This window comes from Pongo pygmaeus, chromosome 11 (genome assembly GCF_028885625.2).
Source record: "Pongo pygmaeus isolate AG05252 chromosome 11, NHGRI_mPonPyg2-v2.0_pri, whole genome shotgun sequence".
Lineage (NCBI taxonomy): Eukaryota > Metazoa > Chordata > Mammalia > Primates > Hominidae > Pongo > Pongo pygmaeus.
Window position 1 is genome coordinate 40,515,143 of NC_072384.2, and position 21,699 is coordinate 40,536,841.

At 35.0% G+C, this 21,699-nt stretch overlaps 1 protein-coding gene and 1 long non-coding RNA gene across 2 annotated transcripts in view; one reads left to right on the forward strand and one right to left on the reverse strand.

The window, feature by feature from the left end:
* The window catches only part of LRP1B (LDL receptor related protein 1B), a 1,896,287-nt gene that overhangs the window by 899,344 nt on the left and 975,244 nt on the right, over positions 1 to 21,699 (reverse strand). The window lies entirely within an intron of this gene.
* Positions 1,355 to 21,600, forward strand: LOC134737681 (uncharacterized). The gene is made up of 2 exons (XR_010122795.1): positions 1,355 to 1,464; positions 21,298 to 21,600. It is a non-coding gene; the product is annotated as an uncharacterized LOC134737681 (long non-coding RNA).

Here is a 21,699-nt window from a genome sequence, read left to right on the forward strand (position 1 = left end):
CATAGATTTACCTCTTCCTTGTAGGTATAATCTTATTATCCCCTACCCTGTTTGATTTTTCTTTGCCTAGTACATCATTCTCTGAAATAATCTTGTTAATTTATTTAATTACTTATTGGCTTTTTTTCTTAATACCCCTTGAAGACAGAGATGTTATTGGAGTTGTATACTGCCAAATTCCTAGTATCTTATTGGAGTTGTATACTGATAAATTCCTAGTATCTTGAGCAGTGCCTGGAACATCCTATTTTTCAAACAAATAGTTTCTAAGCAAGTGTCCTGAGGTTTGGTGCCATCCCATTCCCTTCTCATTCACCAGAACTGCCTTTTCTCACTGATATACAGGGTCAAATAAACCACTAGAGCAGAAAATTCAACTCTCAACCTCTTGAGCTCTATCTCCCCCTAATCTTCCCACATTGTCTCATCTCCCCATGACAGAGGTGACATCAGAATTTATCTGTCAAGAGCTTTCCTAACATTTTTTTTTCCGGGGGATCAAAATAAAACTCAGAAGTTAAATGACATGGTTTGGGGTTACACAGTTAGTAATTGCAGGAGTCTAAACAGAACCAGGTCTTTTGCCTTGTCTTTCTAACAGATTGCACTTACTTAACGCCATGAGGGAAAAGTATTCCTAGTGAGTATTTGGGTAGGATATAAACCTCTAAAGAAGAGATTGAGGGTTTTATATTGCTCTCTGCTATCACACAGGTCCTTCATTATTCTGACACTCTGAAGTAAGATATTCAGATTTAGCTAAAAGGAAATTTTTGACCTGTCTACTCTCATTTTTATGAAGGAGAAAAGAAAGAAGAAATTCAACCTTACCTTAGAGTTAATAGTATTTTAGACTTGTCCCTAGATATTTAGATGAAAGATTTCATTTCAATTTTGCAGATAAGTAAATCAAGATACAATGTATTTAAGTAACTAACTTACCCTACATCACATAACCAATAAGTTGTAGCCAGGATTTGAACCAAGTTCGTGTTGAAATATGAAAAATATAACTCTTAGATGTGAAATGAAACTGACATATCCACAAAATAAGAGTAAACTTGATCATTTCATGCAGATGAGCACTTTCTATCCTCAAGAAAAATTTAACATCTCTCATTGTTTCTTTCATTCAATACCTTTTATTATCAGGAAGTTCTACTTTATATCTAAGTTAAATCTCTCTAGTTACAGTTAAAATCTACTACTTCTCATATGAATGAGTAACAGCTTGTCACTTTATAACCATATACTTCATGACCCTTCATATTCTAGAAGATCATTATTAAGTCACCCTTCAGCTTTCTATGATGCAACAGGCCCTATAAAAGTACCATCAGGCACAAAAATTATTAGAAGCACCACAAGGCACCATCATTAAAGTCACCATCTGGCATAACTGGAAATGTCAGCAAATAGGGAGTGCATATTGATGGGCATACTACTGTTTACGCCTTTTAACTGGTCAGTAATGTTAATTATAATTACATCTTCATTGTAGGATTTTATAGCTTGTATGGATAAATGAACATGCACTCGATTAACTAACTACAGACTAAATGGAAAATGGTTCTCAGGCTAATGTTTCCAAAAGCTATTAGTACTCTTTTTATTGACTAATATCTCCAAAATCATCAAGTGCTGAGCAAACAGACAAATTGGCTCTATCTCGAAAGAGAACTCAAGCTCTTTTCTAACTTATACAAGTGATTTCTTTAACTGTTAAAAATTTAAGAAATTTTTTTGCTTTCAGAATTTTACTCTATTTTAATGTGGACAACATTAGATTTGCATAAACTAAGGAATGTTAATAATGCCTGTCAATCGCTGTTGGTTTAGTCTAAAAAGTTTTGCTATTAAAATTATGATTAAATTACTTATAATTATAAGCAAATAATATTTAATAACTTTGAAAATATATCATTTTTAAATTTAGCATACCTTGAGCTTAGTTTCACATGTGCTAAGAAATTATATCACAGAACTTGAATTACACTGTATAAAAGTGTACACTGTACACTTCTCTGAAAAGTTTATCAAAGAAATGATATTCTTTTTTATTATTATACTTTAAGTTTTAGGGTACATGTGTACAATGTGCAGGTTAGTTACATATGTATACATGTGCCATGCTGGTGTGCTGCACCCATTAACTCGCCATTTAGCATTAGGTATATCTCCTAATGCTGTCCCTCCCCCCTCCCCCCCACCCCACAACAGTCCCCAGAGTGTGATGTTCCCCTTCCTGTGTCCATGTGTTCTCATTGTTCAATTCCCATCTATGAGTGAGAACATGCGGTGTTTGGTTTTTTGTCCTTGCGATAGTTTACTGAGAATGATGATTTCCAATTTCATCCATGTCCCTACAAAGGACATGAACTCACCATTTTTTATGGCTGCATAGTATTCCATGGTGTATATGTGCCACATTTTCTTAATCCAGTCTATTATTGTTGGACATTTAGGTTGGTTCCAAGTCTTTGCTATTGTGAATAGTGCTGCTATAAACATACGTGTGCATGTGTCTTTATAGCAATTGTCTCAGCCCAAAATCTCCTTAAGCTGATAAGCAACTTCAGCAAAGTCTCAGGATACAAAATCAATGTACAAAAATCACAAGCATTCTTATACACCAATAACAGACAAACAGAGAGCCAAATCATCAGTGAACTCCCATTCACATTTGCTTCAAAGAGAATAAAATACTTAGGAATCCAACTTACAAGGGATGTGAAGGACCTCTTCAAGGAGAACTATAAACCACTGCTCAATGAAATAAAAGAGGATACAAACAAATGGAAGAACATTCCATGCTCATGGGTAGGAAGAATCAATATCATGAAAATGGCCATACTGCCCAAGGTAATTTATAGATTCAATGCCATCCCCATCAAGCTACCAATGACTTTCTTCACAGAATTGGAAAAAACTACTTTAAAGTTCATCTGGAACCAAAAAAGAGCCCACATCGCCTAGTCAATCCTAAGCCAAAAGAACAAAGCTGGAGGCATCACACTACCTGACTTCAAACTATACTACAAGGCTACAGTAACCAAAACAGCATGGTACTGGTACCAAAACAGAGATATAGATCAATGGAACAGAACAGAGCCCTCAGAAATAACGCCGCTTATCTACAACTATCTGATCTTTGACAAACCTGAGAAAAACAAGCAGTGGGGAAAGGATTCCCTATTTAATAAATGGTGCTGGGAAAACTGGCTAGCCATATGTAGAAAGCTGAAACTGGATCCCTTCCTTACACCTTATACAAAAATTAATTCAAGATGGATTAAAGACTTAAACATTAGACCTAAAACCATAAAAACCCTAGAAGAAAACCTAGGCATTACCATTCAGGACATAGGCATGGGCAAGGACTTCATGTCTAAAACACCAAAGCAATGGCAACAAAAGCCAAAATTGACAAATGGGATCTAATCAAACTAAAGAGTTTCTGCACAGCAAAAGAAACTACCATCAGAGTGAGCAGGCAACCTACAGAATGGGAGAAAATTTTCACAACCTACTCATCTGACAAAGGGCTAATATCCAGAATCTACAATGAACTCAAACAAATTTACAAGAAACAAACAAACCCATCAAAAAATGGGCGAAGGACATGAACAGACACTTCTCAAAAGAAGACATTTATGCAGCCAAAAGACACATGAAAAAATGCTCATCCTCACTGGCCATCAGAGAAATGCAAATCAAAACCACAATGAGATATCATCTCACACCAGTTAGAATGGCAATCATTAAAAAGTCAGGAAACAACAGGTGCTGGAGAGGATGTGGAGAAATAGGAACACTTTTACACTGTTGGTGGGACTGTAAACTAGTTCGACCATTGTGGAAGTCAGTGTGGCGATTCCTCAGGGATCTAGAACTAGAAATACCATTTGACCCAGCCATCCCATTACTGGGTATATACCCAAAGGACTATAAAAGAAATGATATTCTTATATTTCATTCATATATTTAGATTACATTGCATATACTATGTAATAAACTACTTTTTAAGGCACATAAAGCTCTATGGAGTAAATTTAACAATGTTGGTGTGCTAGCATACCTGTCATAAAATACTGTTTTTCTAAGTTTTACTTTTAATTAAACTTTTTTTTTTTTTTTTTTTTTTTTTTAAAAGAGACAGAGTTTTGCTCTTGTTGCCCAGGCTGGAGTACAATGGTGCAATCTCAGCTCACTGCAACCTCTGCCTCCCGGGTTTAAGTGATTCTCCTGCCTCGGCTTCCCAAGTAGCTGGGATTATAGGCATGCACCACCATGCCTGGCTAATTTTGTATTTTTAGTAGAGATGGGGTTTCATCATGTTGGTCAGGCTGGTCTCAAACTCCTGACCTCAGGTGATCCGCACACCTCTGCTTCCCAAAGTGCTGGGACTACAAGCATGAGCCACCGTGCCCAGCCAGAATTGGTTTTCAGGTTCTATGATATTCAAAATATGTCTTCTATAAGGTTTTAGTGTTATTTCCCCTTTTTCTTTCCTTTTTTTTTTTTTTTGAGATGGAGTCTTGCTCTGTTGCTCAGGCTGGAGTGTAGTGGTGCAATCTGAGCTCACCACAACCTCCACCTCCTAGGTTCAAGCGATTCTCCTGCCTCAGCCTCCAGAGTAGCTGGGCTTACAGTGGTATGCCACCATGCCCGGCTAATTTTTGTATTTTTAGTAGAGACAGGATCTTGCCATATTGGCCAGGCTGGTCTTGAACTCCTGACCTCAAGTGATCTGCTCATCTCAGCTCCCAAAGTGCTGGGATTACAGGCATAAGCCACATTATTTCATCTTCTTAGTTCACTCTTACCACCTATTAGTCTTCATGTTTCCTCCCATGCCTGGTTCACTCTCCTTCCTTGGCAGTATTCAAAGATTTTATTTACATTCACATTATTTCATATTTCTTTCTAATGTTTGGAGGGAAATCTGTTTTCTTAAATACAGTGAAAGCACATTATATTGAAATAATTAGTGGAAAGCAGTTTTTAATACAAACCTATATTACCATGTCATGTGCTCTATTTATAAAGATTAAGTGGCAATTTTTCAGGTCTCCAGAAAAATGTTAAAAGTTAGCAAGCTATAAGTGAGATTCTCTATTTCTTACTTCACAAATGTATCAAGGGAGTGATTAGGCACATATAGAATATCCCCGCTTTATTAAAGGGTAAGTGATAACTATAGATAAGAGAATATAAACACACACATATAGGGTTGTCTATACATATAACATGTACATGTGCTTGATTTCAGGCCATTTTTTGTCCTCCATTCTCTTGGCAGCAATATGATATTAAAGTATAGAAGACACTTTGCCCATCAACTATGATGGCTGTTCTTCTCCGTTTTCCTATTTTTTACTTTAAGAGGACTGGGATTACGATGATCCACTTGAAGGTGAAAACAGTAACAAGTAAAAAGAAGAGCTGTGCTGGTTTCTCTCTATTTTCCAGCCTCTACTCCCACCACCACCACCACTGTTACAAGAAAGATCCTTTGTTCTGTTCCGTTCTTTGCCCCAGGAAGCTGATCCTGTGGATTACACACCTGAGCATCCTCCTACTAGCTTCTGGTTAAATTCAGCCAGTGAAGATCAAGAGTGATAAGAGGACTGAAAGGAAGAGACGGGTTTTTCTTCTCCCCTCCTTTTCTGCTCTGGGTCATATTTTCTGGAACATGCTGCATTCCCCGAGGATTATTGCACCTTTTAGGTTGTTCCATGTCTCACTGGGCTCTGGTAGAGAAATTTTCTCCTCTTGCCCTTTAGGCTTAGGAGTGGCAAGGGCTTCCTGTGGTTTCTAGGCTCTTCAGTGCCTCAACATCCTTTACTGGTTCCTCTAAATTCTCTCACCCCTTTGAAAGCAGTCTCTCTATCAAATTCTTAAACCATGTGACATTCCTATGAGGACCCTGATACAAGAGCTGATTTTAGAGGGATAAAAATTGTTATTTTCTTGTTCTTTATAGTCCAACAGTAGAGTTGTAGGAAACCTGGTGTTACGTAATTTGTTTATATTCATGTTCACAGTTTTACGTATTAAAATTATTCAAAAGTAAAATATGTATTAACAAACAGAGAGCATTTTTTTTAATAAATAAAAAAGTCTCAGGAACTTAATGTCAGGCACTTAATGTCAGGCACTCCTGCTAATTTCAGCATGACTTAGAATTTGTTTATATTCATGTTCACAGTTTTACGTATTAAAATTATTCAAAAGTAAAATATGTATTAACAAACAGAGAGCATTTTTTTTAATAAATAAAAAAGTCTCAGGAACTTAATGTCAGGCACTCCTGCTAATTTCAGCATGACTTAGGGGATTTCTAGCCCAGTGTTTTCCATTTACTTTTAAAAATCAAATTTGTGTCTATCCATAGTTATAAGTACATTTTATTGAGATTTTGATTTGAGGCACATTTTTATAGCCTATTAGAAGAGGCATTTGCCTTGCTATGTCAAATAATGTCAAATTATTGTATGGAGATAATATTTTGAAGTACAGTCACATACCACATAATAACACTTTAGCCAATGATAAACTGCATATAAAACAGTGGTCCCATAAGTTTATAATACCGTATTTTTCCTTTTCTTTTACCTTTTCTATGTTTAGATACACAAATGCTTCTCATTGTGTTATAACCGTCTACAGCATTCAATACAGTAACATGCTGTGCATGTTTATATCCTAAAAGCAATAAGTTATGTCACATAGCCTAGGTATGGAATAGGCTACACCACTAATTTAGTGTAAGTACACTCTATGGTGCTCACAGAAGGACAAACTCATCTAACAATGCATTTGTTAGAATATATCCCTGTCATTAAGCATGCATGACTGTAGTTGCTTTCTTGGCAATATCCATTCAGGAATAGTCTCAGTTCTAGTAACAGTTGTGAATTGGGCCTTGTGGTTTCAGAGATAAACTCCAGAGTAACACCTGTGTAAGTACTAGGATATAATCTGGTGTCCAATGAGGTCAATCTAATTCAGATACTCTGATCTTTATGCCTGAGGTTCCTAAACTTGTCACTTTTAATAATCACAAATAACTTGAAAATCCAAAGTAGCTGTGTAGATAGGCAATAATCAATTTATGCAGATGAATCTCCGAAGAACCCTGGGGAATTAATCTACAGGAGGAAAGACATTTTGTTGGTAGAAAGCAGCCCTGGCCTTAGGAGAAGCCACATGGAGAGAACATATACTGTTTCTTCTGTTCTGCGGCTGGGAGTGGCAGCATGATGGTAATCCACCTGGCTGCCAGTATTGAAATGAAAGGTAGCCTGAGGCAATCCTTTCCATATACCAGTTGAAGGAATCTGTCATTTTTGAAAAGTCTGGTATTCATGATGATAAAGAGGTATCTATAATGCCAACTAGAGGAAAAGTATCCCTGTGCATGAAATACCATTCATTATCTTAGATTCAAGTGATGGACGTTCTCAGTGGAACAGTAATAGAAATGACTATACCTAAGTTCCAAAGCAGAGAAGAAAAGTAGAGTGACTCTTATCGAAATAATAAAAGGTGGCCAGGCATGGTGGCTCACGCCTGTAATCCCAGCACTTCGGGAGGCCCAGGCAGGCGGATCACTTGAGGTTGGGAGTTTAAGACCAGCCTAGCCGACATATTGAAACCCCGTCCCTACTAAAAATACAAAAAGTTAGCTGGGCATGGTGGTGGCACATGCCTGTACTCCCAGCTACTCGGGAGGCTGAGGCAGGAAGATCACTTAACCCTGGGAAGCAGAGGTTGCAGTGAGCCGAGATCGCACCACTGCACTCCGCCTGGGGGACAGAGAGAGACTCTGTCTCAAAAAAAAAGTGAGGAATTCCTGAGGGGTGGAAAGGATGTTCAAGAGAAATGTAACTTGCTTGGAATACAGCATTTTTTGTTGCTAGGTCTCAGAATAACAAGGGTTTTTTTGTTTTGTTTTGTTTTTTTGGTGGTGGTGGTGTTTTGTTTTACTATTGTTAGGCTATGGTATTCATACTACTAGTTTTCCTTCCTCTGACCATTACGGCCTGAGAAACCACCATTACCTATGAGATCTAAATTTCTCTAGAGTCTGGTAGCCAGTTGACACTAAGAAGATTACATGAATAGTTGTAGTTAACATTTTGCTAGCCTGATAACCTTTGCACCCACCTGCATAAAGCAGAACTTAATCTTCTCAATGGTTTACTTTTATTTCAAGTGAGAGAAGATGGGAGAATGTAAGGGACATCTTATAGCATACACAGCTTTCTCTCGTATTTCTATTCTACAATTCCTTTATAGCACTGCCTTGATCCACTTGAGACTGCTTATGTCCTCCTTGAAAATGGCAAACCCCTGCCCAAGGGACTACTCTCGATGTTCCCCAAACTACCAAGGAAGGAGGAGGCCTGAGGCACTGCATCGGCTTCAGTCTTTGCTTCCCAAGACAATTCAGAATTAGTTACAACATGATGAGAATTCTATACTTCGGGAAAGAACAGGTTCGCAGCAGGCCTGCAACCTCCAGGAAAAAGCAAAGGAAAGTGACCCTCTTAAAAAAAGAGTTGGGATTTAAAAGCAATCAGTCAAACAAAGTAGTATCTGTGCTATGTATAGACAAGATTCTCCAGTACAGAATTTCTCCTTTCTTTCTGCGAATAAATCCCTGGAGGCCAACTGAAATAAATTGGTAGACTAGTGTCTCTCACAAATCTATTTAGAGAGGTTTTTTGAATAGTTGGAAGATGCTTGCAAAAAATAGCATGGGCACCAGGAACTTGAGGACTGAATGGGTGTGAGGTTGTGAGGGTGGGAGGGAGGAGCAGCGGTGGTTATGCGGTGGGCCATGTCACCCAGTTCCACTGAACAGGCATCAGGCAGGAGCTTAAGGATCTACTGAACTGTTTTCCTAAGGGACACAGACAATTACACCAATAGGTGGATGAGAACAGAAAAAAACAATGCACTGTCAAATTACACTTGTCAGTGCTCTTAACCAGTATCAAAGTTTACTAGTAAGTTCAAAGATACATTGTTTATTCTGATCTGCTCCCTTAGTATTTGTTGAGACAATAACTATATTTCAGCAGGAAAAAAAAATCTGAGCAGGTTTCTGTTGTATTTCCTCAGATCATAAAACTTTCTCTATATTTTGTTTCTTTTTCCCATTTCTATTTCTACTACTCAAAGTGTTTCCCTTCACTCTATTTGGTCATTAATCAACTTTGTCCATCAATAGGTGTAAGAATTGTCTGGATTTTTGGATTGGAGAAAGTACTCCGCAATTTGTAAGTCCAATTCATATTTCTTTGCCACGAGGAAGTTACACAGCTTGAATCACATGAAGTACAACTAAATTCCTAATGCAGCATTTTTCATGTGAAAAAAAGTAATGAATTATTTCACCTCCAAAATCCCTGTTGCTAGTCTTCTGATTGCCAAAAGCTTCAAGTGACTTCACTAATGGAAGTCTCAAGGCTCTTCTTCCTGCTCCTTAGCTCAATTAGTGTTAACCTTTGCCTTCCAACAGTGAAATACATTTATTTCTGGTCCACACATTATGTAAATAACTTCTCTTCATTTCCAGATGGCCTTCATATTGTCATGCTGGTTTTTGTGTGTGTGTGTGCATGTGTGTGTGTGTGTGTGTGTGTGTTTTGCCATGCTATTTTAACTTTTATAATCAAAGAGGGTAACAAATATTTATATGTCATCAGTCATTAAGTCATTCACAGATTTGATATTTAGGTACTATTTTAGTAGTAGAGATTTAGTGGTAAAGTACAATTCACACTATCAAGGAATTTACAACATGCATATCAGACAGAATAGGCAGATTTATGTCGCAGTAACAAAGAACTTCAAATTATCAATGCCTTAAAATAATGGTTTATTTCTAGCCAACGCTATGTGGAGGACCAGAAGATCTCATTGTAGTAATTTAGGATCTTATGGAGATAGATGTTCTATTTCAATGCATGCTTTCATAATCATTTAGATAGGAAAAAGGAATGCAGTAAATCATACACTGGCTCTAGAATCCTCTGCCTACAAGTGATACAGGTTACTACTTCTCATACTTCATTGGCCAAAAAAAGCCATGCGGGCATATCTAACATCCGAGAAAGCAGGACTTCCTAATGAACATAGGAATACAACATTATATTCATCAATATCATATTTCTGACCACCTATATCATACTATCAAAACATCAGCTGATACTACATCTATAATATAGTATTCTATTTAAATGTCTTGTTCATAACTTATGAACATGGCTAAGACACAATTGCTTCTTTTATTTTCTTTACTTTTGTGGAGCTATACATCACCCAGGTCACACAATTTTGTTCTCTCTTTTTCAGTTCTGTGACTCAATCACTCAATAACAACAAATTATAGTCCTGCCATATATGCTGGGGATCCCAGTCTCGAGCTAGTATTAGATCAATATCTTTTTTATCCCTTTTCCTGGTTATACAACCAAGCTTGATGTCTAGACTCAGCATTTCTGTGGACAACTAAGTTGTTTCCATTTCTAACTTTTGCCATCAGGACAAAATCCAGATAGTGTTCTTGCTCAAACAAGCATTAAGCCAAACTAAACATGGAGAAAAATCATTTTGGATGTTTATGGAAGCTTATACCTATGGCGAGATGTCACTTTAATACTGACACATATATAAGAAAAATAGTAATTTAATATTTAATAATATTTAATATCTTGCTTTTTCAGTTTATAATTCTGCATTGGAGAAAGATAAGAATAAATGTTGATCTGTCTGAATGTATAACACAGTAAGAAAGGATCTAATTGGGTCATAATGAAGCCGTTTGCTCACTTCTGTATATTATTTCTTCTCTTTTTTTTAAGAAGCAGCACAGTATAGGAGGAGAAGCCTCAGTTAATGAAATAGACACACCAATTACTAACCATGCAAACTATTTGAGATTCAGGTTTCCTTGTCTTTAGAGTACAAATAATAATAGGTAACTCATAGAACTGTAGTGAGAATGTTTGTAAAACACTTCGCACAGCATTTCGGGACAATAACTAGGTTTCCAAAATTCTTCTTTTATTTTCTCTAAACTGGAGTAACTATGAAGTTTTGAGCACAGTTAATATGTAATGTATCTGGAAATAGAAAAAAATACACTCAGGAAAAAATTATTCCAAATGAACAACTCCACCTTCTTCCCTAACAAATGACAAATATTCTGGGTGAGCAATGTAAACATGCCAGTAAATAGAAAACGGGAACAGAATGAAAGACATCTTGCTAGATTCCCAATAACTGTTCATGAGAATGTATACACCCCGGCTCAGAGAGGAAATATAAACACCAGGGATTTTGCAGATGAGCCAGTCTGAGGTTTTATCAATTTCTTTGCTAAACAATAATATATGGTATTACATATAATAATAGCATATATTATTATATAACAGCAATAGATATTACTATTCCAATAGGTTCCTTCTCAAATCTTTTAATATATTATCTTTAATGAATGAACCAGTTAAATTCTTTGTTGTGTATGGGCAAAGTACATTTTTACATGTCTTTTGTATACTAATACCAACACCTACACTTTCCAAAATTTTATTATTTTTAGTATTGTCCTTGTCATATTAGAATTTAATATTTTCTTTGTAGAATCTAAAACTCAGGAAGTGAAGATACACTTTGTTTACTCTTAGACAATACTTTTCTAGTTTTTACCCAAATCCTTTAAGATTTTTGATCTACAAAAGATGATCATACGAAATCTTAACCATTCTTTAAGAACCACCTTAAATATTATCATGAAACTGACTACAATTTAAATGGTGGCAAAAGATCCACGCTTATTTAAATTTGTAGATTTCTTCCATTTAACTTATACTACCAAACTTTTCAGTGATTTCTTTGTATATTTGTTTCCTACCAGGATGTAAATTTTTAGAAGGCACACACACATATATATATATATAATTTATATATAATCTATATATATATATAATTTATATATAATTTATATATATATATAATTTATATATAATTTTTATATATATTATATATATTAGCTATATATATATTTATATAGCTTTACATATCTATTTCTTACATAGCGCAGTAAACTACCCTGTACATTTTTGTTAAATTAGTAAAATCTTGAACACGTGGGAGCTAGGAAATATCTTCAAGATGCTATTTGGATTGTCTTAATCCTAGGATTTGAGACTAATTGGGAAACAGAAGAAATAAGGATTCCTGTTTAAATATATAGGGAAGACAGGATGGGAAGCAATAAGGAAGTAAAAAGAACCGGAAACTTCTTTAGGGTGGATAATCAAGGAAAGGAGGAGATCTGCCACTCATTTTAATGATTAACTATTGTTATTTGCTGGTCCCATCAGTCTTCCTCACTGAGAATAGCAAAACAGTAAAGGTAGAAATAAATACAATTATGTTGCAGAGACAAGCTAGAATGGAAATGAGGAGAGAGGTCTGCTATGTTAGATATGAGATGCCCTGGGCATATAAACTGATGCTATTATTTATTTTCTCTTTTGTTCACTTGTTCAGTTCAATAGATTACAAGCTAATAGGACTGAAAATACTATAGTTTAAAGAATGAAGTTGAATGTGTTTCTAACTCTGTTACTGACACACCCTAGAATTTCTCATGCAAGTCAACAATAAACATCTCACATCTTGAATTTTGAACCAGAAATCATCTTTTGAAACTGGTAAATGTTTATGTAAGACTGAAGTGGAACACACTTTTAAATATTACTTTTGATTAAATCCCTTATTCTTATTTTATTCATCCAATAGTTCTCACAATTTTTCCCTGTAATTATTGAGACTATCCTAAAAAATTAAAATGCAGTTTATTATATTTTCCCTTAGAGAAGAAATCACGATGTCACAGCTTCAAATTCTTCATCTCTCTATGGGCTAATTTCTCCTTAGTTTTCTCTTTAAGCAATCAGAAATTAAAGACATTTGAGAATACTCTTTAGGGAGAATAATGGCTGTACTGATTATTATATACCTTTAAAACTTGTTTTATCAGAATGTTTTCCAGATTTTTTTTTCATTTATGCATTTGGATGCTTAACAATAAAGTTCAACACTCCATTATTATCTGATAATCCAAGCCAGAATCATCCTCTATTTCTGAATTTTCACTAATTCTTAACTGTTACAACTTCTACATGTCTCTAAAAATTCATTTCACTTTGTCCCTACAGCTACTGCTTTAGTTCAGTATTGCATAAAATCTTTCTTGTGTTATTTTAGTTGCCTTCTAACTGGTTTCCAGTTTTCTGTGTTTTCTCCTCTCAATAATCAGGGAAAGTATTCAGTATAGCCAGTGAAAAATATTTTCTAGGGCTCCCAGAATTAAATAATATTACTATCCTATTATAATAAACGGTCCGTATATTACTTTGCCTGTAGCAGTAAAAACAAAAGTAGTTTACAGAGTATTACTAAAGAGTGTAAAAATTCATAGGAAAATGAAATTCATTGCCAGATTCTTAGACATACAGGGAATAATATAATCAGACCACTTGTTAGAGTGGAAACACAATTTTTGGCCTCTAATTAAAGACAAAATTTTTCCCCCAAGTCTCTGAGAAACAAATATCTTACTTAATAACCTTCTCTGGAAAATATATACATTAATAATAAAAATAAATTTACTGTTTAAAAAGTTTTAATTTTTACTGGAAGTTTACCCTTTTTAAATAATTTACACAATAATGCTTTATATTTATATATGGTTTTGCATACGTATATTTTCTTATGTGATAATCAAAATAGCTTTATTGGTAAGTACATGAAATATATTATTTTTCTGGAAACGGGCTGAACAAGGGGGTACACTTCTAATTTCCATTTTTATTTTATTTTTTTCTTTTTATTTATTTTTTTAAGTTCTGGGATACATGTACAGAACGTGCAGGTTTGTTACATAGGTATATATGTGCCATGGTGGTTTGCTGCACCTATCAGCCAAAACACATATCCTTCTATACTTTTGATTTTTTATACATCAAGAACTCACATTTTCTGAAACCCTAAGGAAAAATTGGATTTGCAGCTGTAAAAACAAATTTACTACTGAATTACCCCTTACATATTAAAATTGTATGCTACATTGCTGGCAGAATTTTACTGAAGTCTTACAATTTTAATAAGTTAACATTATGTGATATAATTTTAAAAATTACATTTACTAGTATTTCCAAAGCTAACAAATAATTTAACCATATTAAATTATTATTCATTTTATGTGCAGCTGAAGATATTTTTTCAAAATCAACTTGTGTAAAGTGATTAAAAGTTGATGTCAAACCTTAAGATGATGTCAGGATAATGTTCCTTGACTCTCTCCTTTCTTCCATAATTCCTACAGGAGCATAAAAGGACTCCAACTCCATCACCATCAGACACTCAAACACTCAACTACTTTCTAGAATCTAGGAAAAAATTAAAATTACCATAGCTGATAAAACTGTAGTGAGAAACACACGGGCTAACCTATATATCTGACCAGAACTAAAACAAAAGCACTAACCATAGACAAAGGGTAAACACATTTTGTCTCTATCTAACTGCCTCCTGTCTCAGTAACCCAGGGTCTATGCCAACAGAAAACCAAGAAGTAGGCTCTTCAAGGTATAGGAGCTGGATTTTGAAGTGCTTAGTGTGCTGATCCTTCTCAACTATCAGTCCTCCCTGTTCTGTCGATACATTACCTCCCAAATCAATTCACTGGCCAGGCGCGTTAGCTCTTGCCTGTAATCTCAACACAGGGAGGCTGAGACAGGTGGATCACCTGAAGTCAGGAGTTCAAGACGAGCCTGGCCAACACGGTGAAAACACACCTCTACAAAAAATTCAAAAACTTAGCCAGGCATGGTGGTGGGTGCCTGTAATCCCAGCTACTTGGGAGGCTGAGGCAGGAGAATTGCTTGAACCTGGGAGGTGGAGGTTGCAGTGAGCCGAGATCACATCATTGCACTCCATCCTGGGTGACAGAGCTATCTCAAAAAAAAAAAAAAAAATCAATTCACAAACCTCAGCTCTGAGCAGGAAATAGGAGGAGTGTAGAAATGGCATGTTACATGCTGAGAGAGAGTTCCCTCATAGATATATATAAAAGTAAGAATGAGCATAGGAAACCCAATGGCATATGTGCAATGTAGGAATTTGAATTTCGAGGGTAATTTTTATTTTCTGTTTAAAAAGTCAAAGTCTGGAAACAAAGTAAAGTAATGGCAAAATCTTAAAGCAGAGTCACAATGAATTAATGTTTGCTAGAAAAACCCCAATATTAGTTATAATTTTGGGGTGGTAAACATTTCAGAATACTCAGCAGAACACCATTCCTTTAGCCCAGAGGACTCTTGTTCCAGATCTCAACTTCTACCCTTCAGAGATATCTACAGATGGAAAGACAGTTATATTATCAAACTTCATTGGATAGGTTATTGTATTATGTATCTATTAAAAAAAGAAGATGTTTAATGTCACCTATCATTTGCTTTTAAATTTATAAAAATGTGGATATAAAAAGTATGTGTAACAGGATATCAATTTTCATTTGCTCTCAAGTTTCATAAAACATAGGAATATAAAAGTTTATGTGATTTTATAAATGCTTGCATATAAATCCATGTGATATATATTAATAACATATTAACAGTTTTTTCTGGATGATAAAATAATGTTTCATTATTACTTCATATATATAAAATATATGTATTTTCCAAATTGTAATATTTACATAGTATATATAGAAAATATGAATATTTAAGCTAAAAGGCACTTTGGAGAAGAACAGTCTTGTTTTCTTCTTCAGGGTTGAGAAAACAAAACAGATGGCAGAAAGAAGAACCAAAGTCATATGCATAGTATATGCAGAGTCAGAAATGGAACAATGGCCCATCTATCATTTTTATATTGTTTTGTACAATATAAAAAATTTAAATGACATAAACATGTAAAAGTAGATTTTCCTACAGTTCGATTCATTCAAATAGTAATATCCTATCATGGATAGGATCTTAGTCAACGGGGAGCTGACAAATCTTTGTGCATATTCTCATTAATTACACAAAAATTGTGCTGTAAAAAAGTTTACTATTCAATAGACAGTCTAGTTATCATTTGTTTAACACTGCCGAGAAAAGAATATAGGTAAAAGCTTATGTAGGAACTTTTTCCGTGAACTTAAGAATGAGTTAACAGAAATCATTAAGATATTTTACCTTTAAAACCCTCATTGATGTAATTTGTGATTGTGATGGTTAGGCAGAGTTCAGCAACCATAATAGTTATTGAAGTCTGCACAAAAAATGTTGTTCTAAATGTGCATGTATTTTGCTTGTTTAGCATGTCTACAAATACACCAGTTGTCATAACTAATCAATCAGTTTATCTATTAATAGGTTTTTTTAATGTGTTTATTAATGGCTAGTTAAGTGTTTGAAATACTGGAAATCAGATTTTCTCACTGAACATAGAAAGGATTGCAGTTTGAATATAATCATTAAATGACTGAAATCACATAAGTCACATTAATATATGTTTTTTTCTTTTTAACCAGTTGAATTAAGCCTCTTTTATCATGTATGCTTCTTTACCCTGCTCCTATTAAACAAGGGAATCCTTTTATCTCTTAAATAATTGTGTAATTTGATGTCAAGAGCAGCTGAACTCAAATCATATAATAAAAAGCAAAATATACAAATTATGCCATTTAGCAATTATTCAATATCCTTATGTCTCATTTTTTAAGTGCATAGAAAAGGTGAATTTTGTTCTTTTATAGACAAATTAGTGAAACAGAGAAAGCTTGTGATAGAAAGCAGCACTACTGGCACCAACCAGGCCTCTCCTGAGTCTATGCTCACCTCACTCCAAGATACTTGTCTTTTCAATTTTGTTCTCTCTGTGGCCCATCTTGAGACACTAAGATATCACTTACTCTGAGCCTCTTTTAAGTGTATACAAAGGTAATCCAATGTCATGGTGTAAGTTATGTCTCTTTTCTTTTTTCTTAGATGTAGTACTAAGCAGCTACAATATACATTTCCCTTTATGCTTCTTTGCACAGTCAGAATCTTTCTGACTGCAAACTATAAGAATATTCCTCTGATTTCCAGTCTCGGAGAACATTACAAGTAGCATTGAATACAGATAATTTTGAGTGCTAGCTCCTCATTTACAGATTATAAAATAACAACAACAACAAAATCAAGACCTAAATTGGTGAACTGTAACTCAGCTGGAAGCATCAATCTGGAGTTTTTATAGTCCAGAGTGGTTGCTGTGTATTTTAAATTACTTCTTATGGCCAGTTTTCACTCCACGTTCATCATAAGATTCTAGAAGTATACAACTATTCTACATATTGGTATTCTTCACAGTGCTTTACAATAAAATTAGTACTTAGTAGTATTCACTAAGTGAAGGAAAGAAAAGGAAATGAATAAAAGACAAAATGTATGAAGTTATCTCTCTTCCACAGAAGGTGCCTAAATATGTAACATATTTACATTAGTCATTATGAAACAACATATTTCTCACATATCACCTTAGCAAAATCTCATGTTAGTAAACTCAGAGTGATCTTCTTCATTTACTTTTTGTAAATGTCTAACATAATTTTACAGTTGATTAGACTGGAGGAGGAGAGAATTGGAAGGAAAATAATTTAATTAGGGCAGTATATGCTCATTAATTGATACTAAAGCAATTTAAATCAGGAAAGTAGTTAATAAGTTTTTATTTCTTTTTTTTTGTTTGTGTTTATTTTTTATTTTTTTTTAATTTTTTTAGAGACGAGGTCTCACTATGTTGCCCAGGCTGGACGTGAACCCCTGGGCTCAAGCCTTTGCCTCCTGTGTATCTGAGACTACAGGTGCACACAACTGCACCCAGCGCAGGGCCGTAGTTGATGAGACACATGAGAGATATGAGGGTAATTTTTAAAAAGCAAAGGTAATTAATCGAAAGGCAATTGGAACAATTAAATGTTGCCTTTTGTTATCATCACTTTTTGGGGCTATTAACTTGCTTTAAAAGCACAAGTTCTTCATAAAATGACAAAACTAAACATAGCCTCCGAAAATGACAGGAAATCAAGAAGTAGGGCAAAAGATGTATTGTTCAACATTTTAGCATTTTGCTAGAACAAAACAAATTTAGTTAAAATATATGGCAATAATAAAAAGGAATGAGGTCATGTCCTTTGCAGGGACATGGATGAAGCTGGAAGCCATCATCCTCAGCAAACTAACATGGGAACAGAAAACCAAACACTGCATGTTCTCACTTGTAAGTGGGAGCTGAACATTGAGAACACATGGACACAGAGAGGGTAACAACACACACCAGGGCCTGTTGAGGGGTGGGAGGTGAGGGGAGAGAACTTAGAGGGCAGGTCAACAGGTGCAGCAAACCACCAGTATACCTATGTAACAAACCTGCACGTTCTGCACATGTATCCCATTTCTTATTTTTTTTAGAAGAAATAAAGAATTTTAAAAATATATGGCAATATAAGCACATGAGGTTTAACATTGTTAGCCATTGGGAAATGAAAATTAAAATTATAATAACATTCTACTATGTGCCCATTTGAATTGCTAAAGTAAAAATTACTGACAATGTCAAGTGCTGGAGAGTATGTCTGAACAACTAGATCTCTCATATATTGCTGGTGAAACTGTATCGCCTCACTCATAAAGTCTGTCATTTTAAAATAAAGTTAAACATGAATTTACCACAGTTACAACAATCACACTCTTAGGTATTTATCCTAGAAAAATTAAAATTTATGCTCACACACAAAAACCTATAGACAGATGTTCATAGCAGCTTTGTAACAGCCCCAACTAAAAATGATCAAAATCTAGAGGTGAAGGAATAAATATCATCTGGTGCAGCCCCACAGTGGAATACTACTCAGCAGTAAAAAGGAATACACCACTGATGTACACAAAAATGTGAATGGATCTCACGGGCCTTATGCTAACTAGAAAAAAAAAAGCCAATTTCAAAAAGTTTTTAACTGTAAAACTATACTTATTACTCTTAAAGTAACAAAATACAGTGAAAAAGAACACATCAGCAGTTGCCAGAAGTTACAGTTTTGGGAGGGTACGACTCTAAGGGGAAATATGAGAATTTTTTTTTTGTGGTAATGGACGTGTTCAATATCTTTATTTTGGTGATGGCAAAATTAATCATATATATATAAAATAAGGTTCCAAAGGGCTATATACCAAAAAAAAGGGTGCATGTGAATCTGAATAGTGGTTACAATTAAGAGTACTGAGCCAATAAAAATTTCCTCATTTTAATAATTTACTATGGCTTTGTAAAATGTTATCATTAGGAAAAGCAGAATGAGTGGTACAGAGGAACTATTAATTTTGCAACTTTTGAGAAATCTTAAATATTTCCAAATGAAAGGATTAAGTACAATAAAATAGGAGATTCTTTTTCTTCTATCCATCATCTAAAATAGAAGAAAATTAGTGCAAAATTTTTTTAAAAGTTTTCTCCATTACTTTTATTTTCCAATTTGACTGTTAACCGTTTTTACATATACCTCATGAAACAAACATGGGATCCTTTCAGTACAGCTCATAGTATACAGAAGGCTCATTTTCCTAGTTACTACAGCAGTAAACAGTCTTTCTGGGAAGACATGACACACAAACAAAAAACGATGAGCAAAAAGTAAATTTGTCAAATATCCATCTTCAATTTCTTGCACAATTAATACTTTATTTGTAGGTTAATCTGAGGCTACATTATTTTAAAAGAGCTGACAGGAAGGGATAGATAATATCAGAAATAATAAAGTCATTTTTGATGAAAAGACTAGAATTCTATCACCAAAACAAATGAAATATTGTGAGACAATTCTCTATTGGGTCTCACACATTCACACCTTTGTAAAGCAAAGGCATTGGCAAATTATGTTTTGTACTATCTTTTCAAGGATTGTTGTATAGCAAATAGCTTGGGAGGATAGAGATAATTTCTCCCTTTAGAGCAGAAGGCAGATTTATTGTCCAACCAGAATAATAAAGATAATGCTTCCCTTTAGGGCAAAGTTGTGCTTGTTGCTAACTGTGGCATTAGGAGATGGGTGATTTCCTAAACTCAGGACGCTCAGCTATGACACGAGCTCACTACGTGCACAGCACCCACCTGTGTCTACCCCTACGTTGTCCCTTGGGATATGAGAACAGGGGGAAGTGATTTGCACATATGATAAGTTTTTGCTGGGAGCTGTATGCTTCGATGAAAGAAGTCATTTGTTTCTGATCTAACAGACTACAAAACCCTGACTACTTAACTTGGCTTAAAAATAGGATGAAATGTCAGATGAAAGGGGTGTGAAGATTATATGGAATGATATAGACTTATTTTGAAATTTCAAGATTCCTTTCTGTTCCTAGGCATATTATGTCTCTCCCTTATAACAGTAACCTCAGGCCAGTCTAATCCCCAGGTTGCGACTGGTTCAGAATGAGGATGAGAGGATTACAACTTAAAATGTTCATGAAATATTTTATAAATATGCTTTTGTCTCTCTTATATCTGACTCTTTCAGACAAAAGGTCTGGATGTGTCACTGGGGAGCAGGAATAAAGTTATAGCTATCCCAGATTTTGTGGAGGTGGAAGGCAAGCAAAAATCTAGAATTTGAAGGAGGGGTAATATTACTGTGGGAGGTATGGGGAAGAAAGGGGTATTCATGATCTTTTGTCTTCTAGAACAGTCCCTGGAGTCTTCCTCCAGAATGCAAACACCCTGGTGCTGCTGTTTATCTTTTCAATGATGTCTGAAAACAAGGGAACCAATGAGAGCCTGCAGCTCATACTGCCTGCTGTACTATGAGTCATAAAGTACTTTATCTTTGACCCAAGTGCATCATATCTTCTGCCAAGATCTAGGAAACTCTGGCAGGCAAGGAATTTAGCTTGCAAATAGGATAAAATATCCAAGTATTCACAGTGTTTGCTATAACACAAAATAACTAAAGAGACTTCAGTTTAATTATATTCTGGCTTTTGAAATTGGAAATTGAATTTATAGGAATAAAAACAATAATATTGGTATCTAGATGTTTTATAAACAGTGCTTTCATAGATAGTTTATCAGTGAAGTTCACAAAATATATTAACAATGTATATAATATCCCTCCATGCATCCTCTTGGCACTTAATTCTTGTAGAATCTGTGGTGGACAGTTAAATATGGGTTTTGATTTTCCAGATGCTGATAGTATCTCACCTTGAGCAAACTAAATCTTGTTCATCAGACATGCAGAAGCAGCCAAGACATTAATGTACCAAGGCACTTCTCAACCAATAGAGGAAAGAAGTTTGTCATCGTCAATCCACAGATACATCACTGTGACAAGCATCCTTTATGCTCAGAAAGTTCCAGGGAGAATCAAGCCTAAGTTCAGTACAGTTGCCTCAGTAATATACCCTACTTTTCCTTCTTCCTTTGTTCCTCTTCATCCCTCATTCCTGCTTTCTGGGATTACCACACAAATAGACTACCTAAACACAAGTAGTTGTCTCAAGCTCTTCTTTTGGAAACTACCTAATTTAAAACAAAGGAAACAGCTCATTCACAACAAATATGCTTGGGGTATATATTTATAAACTT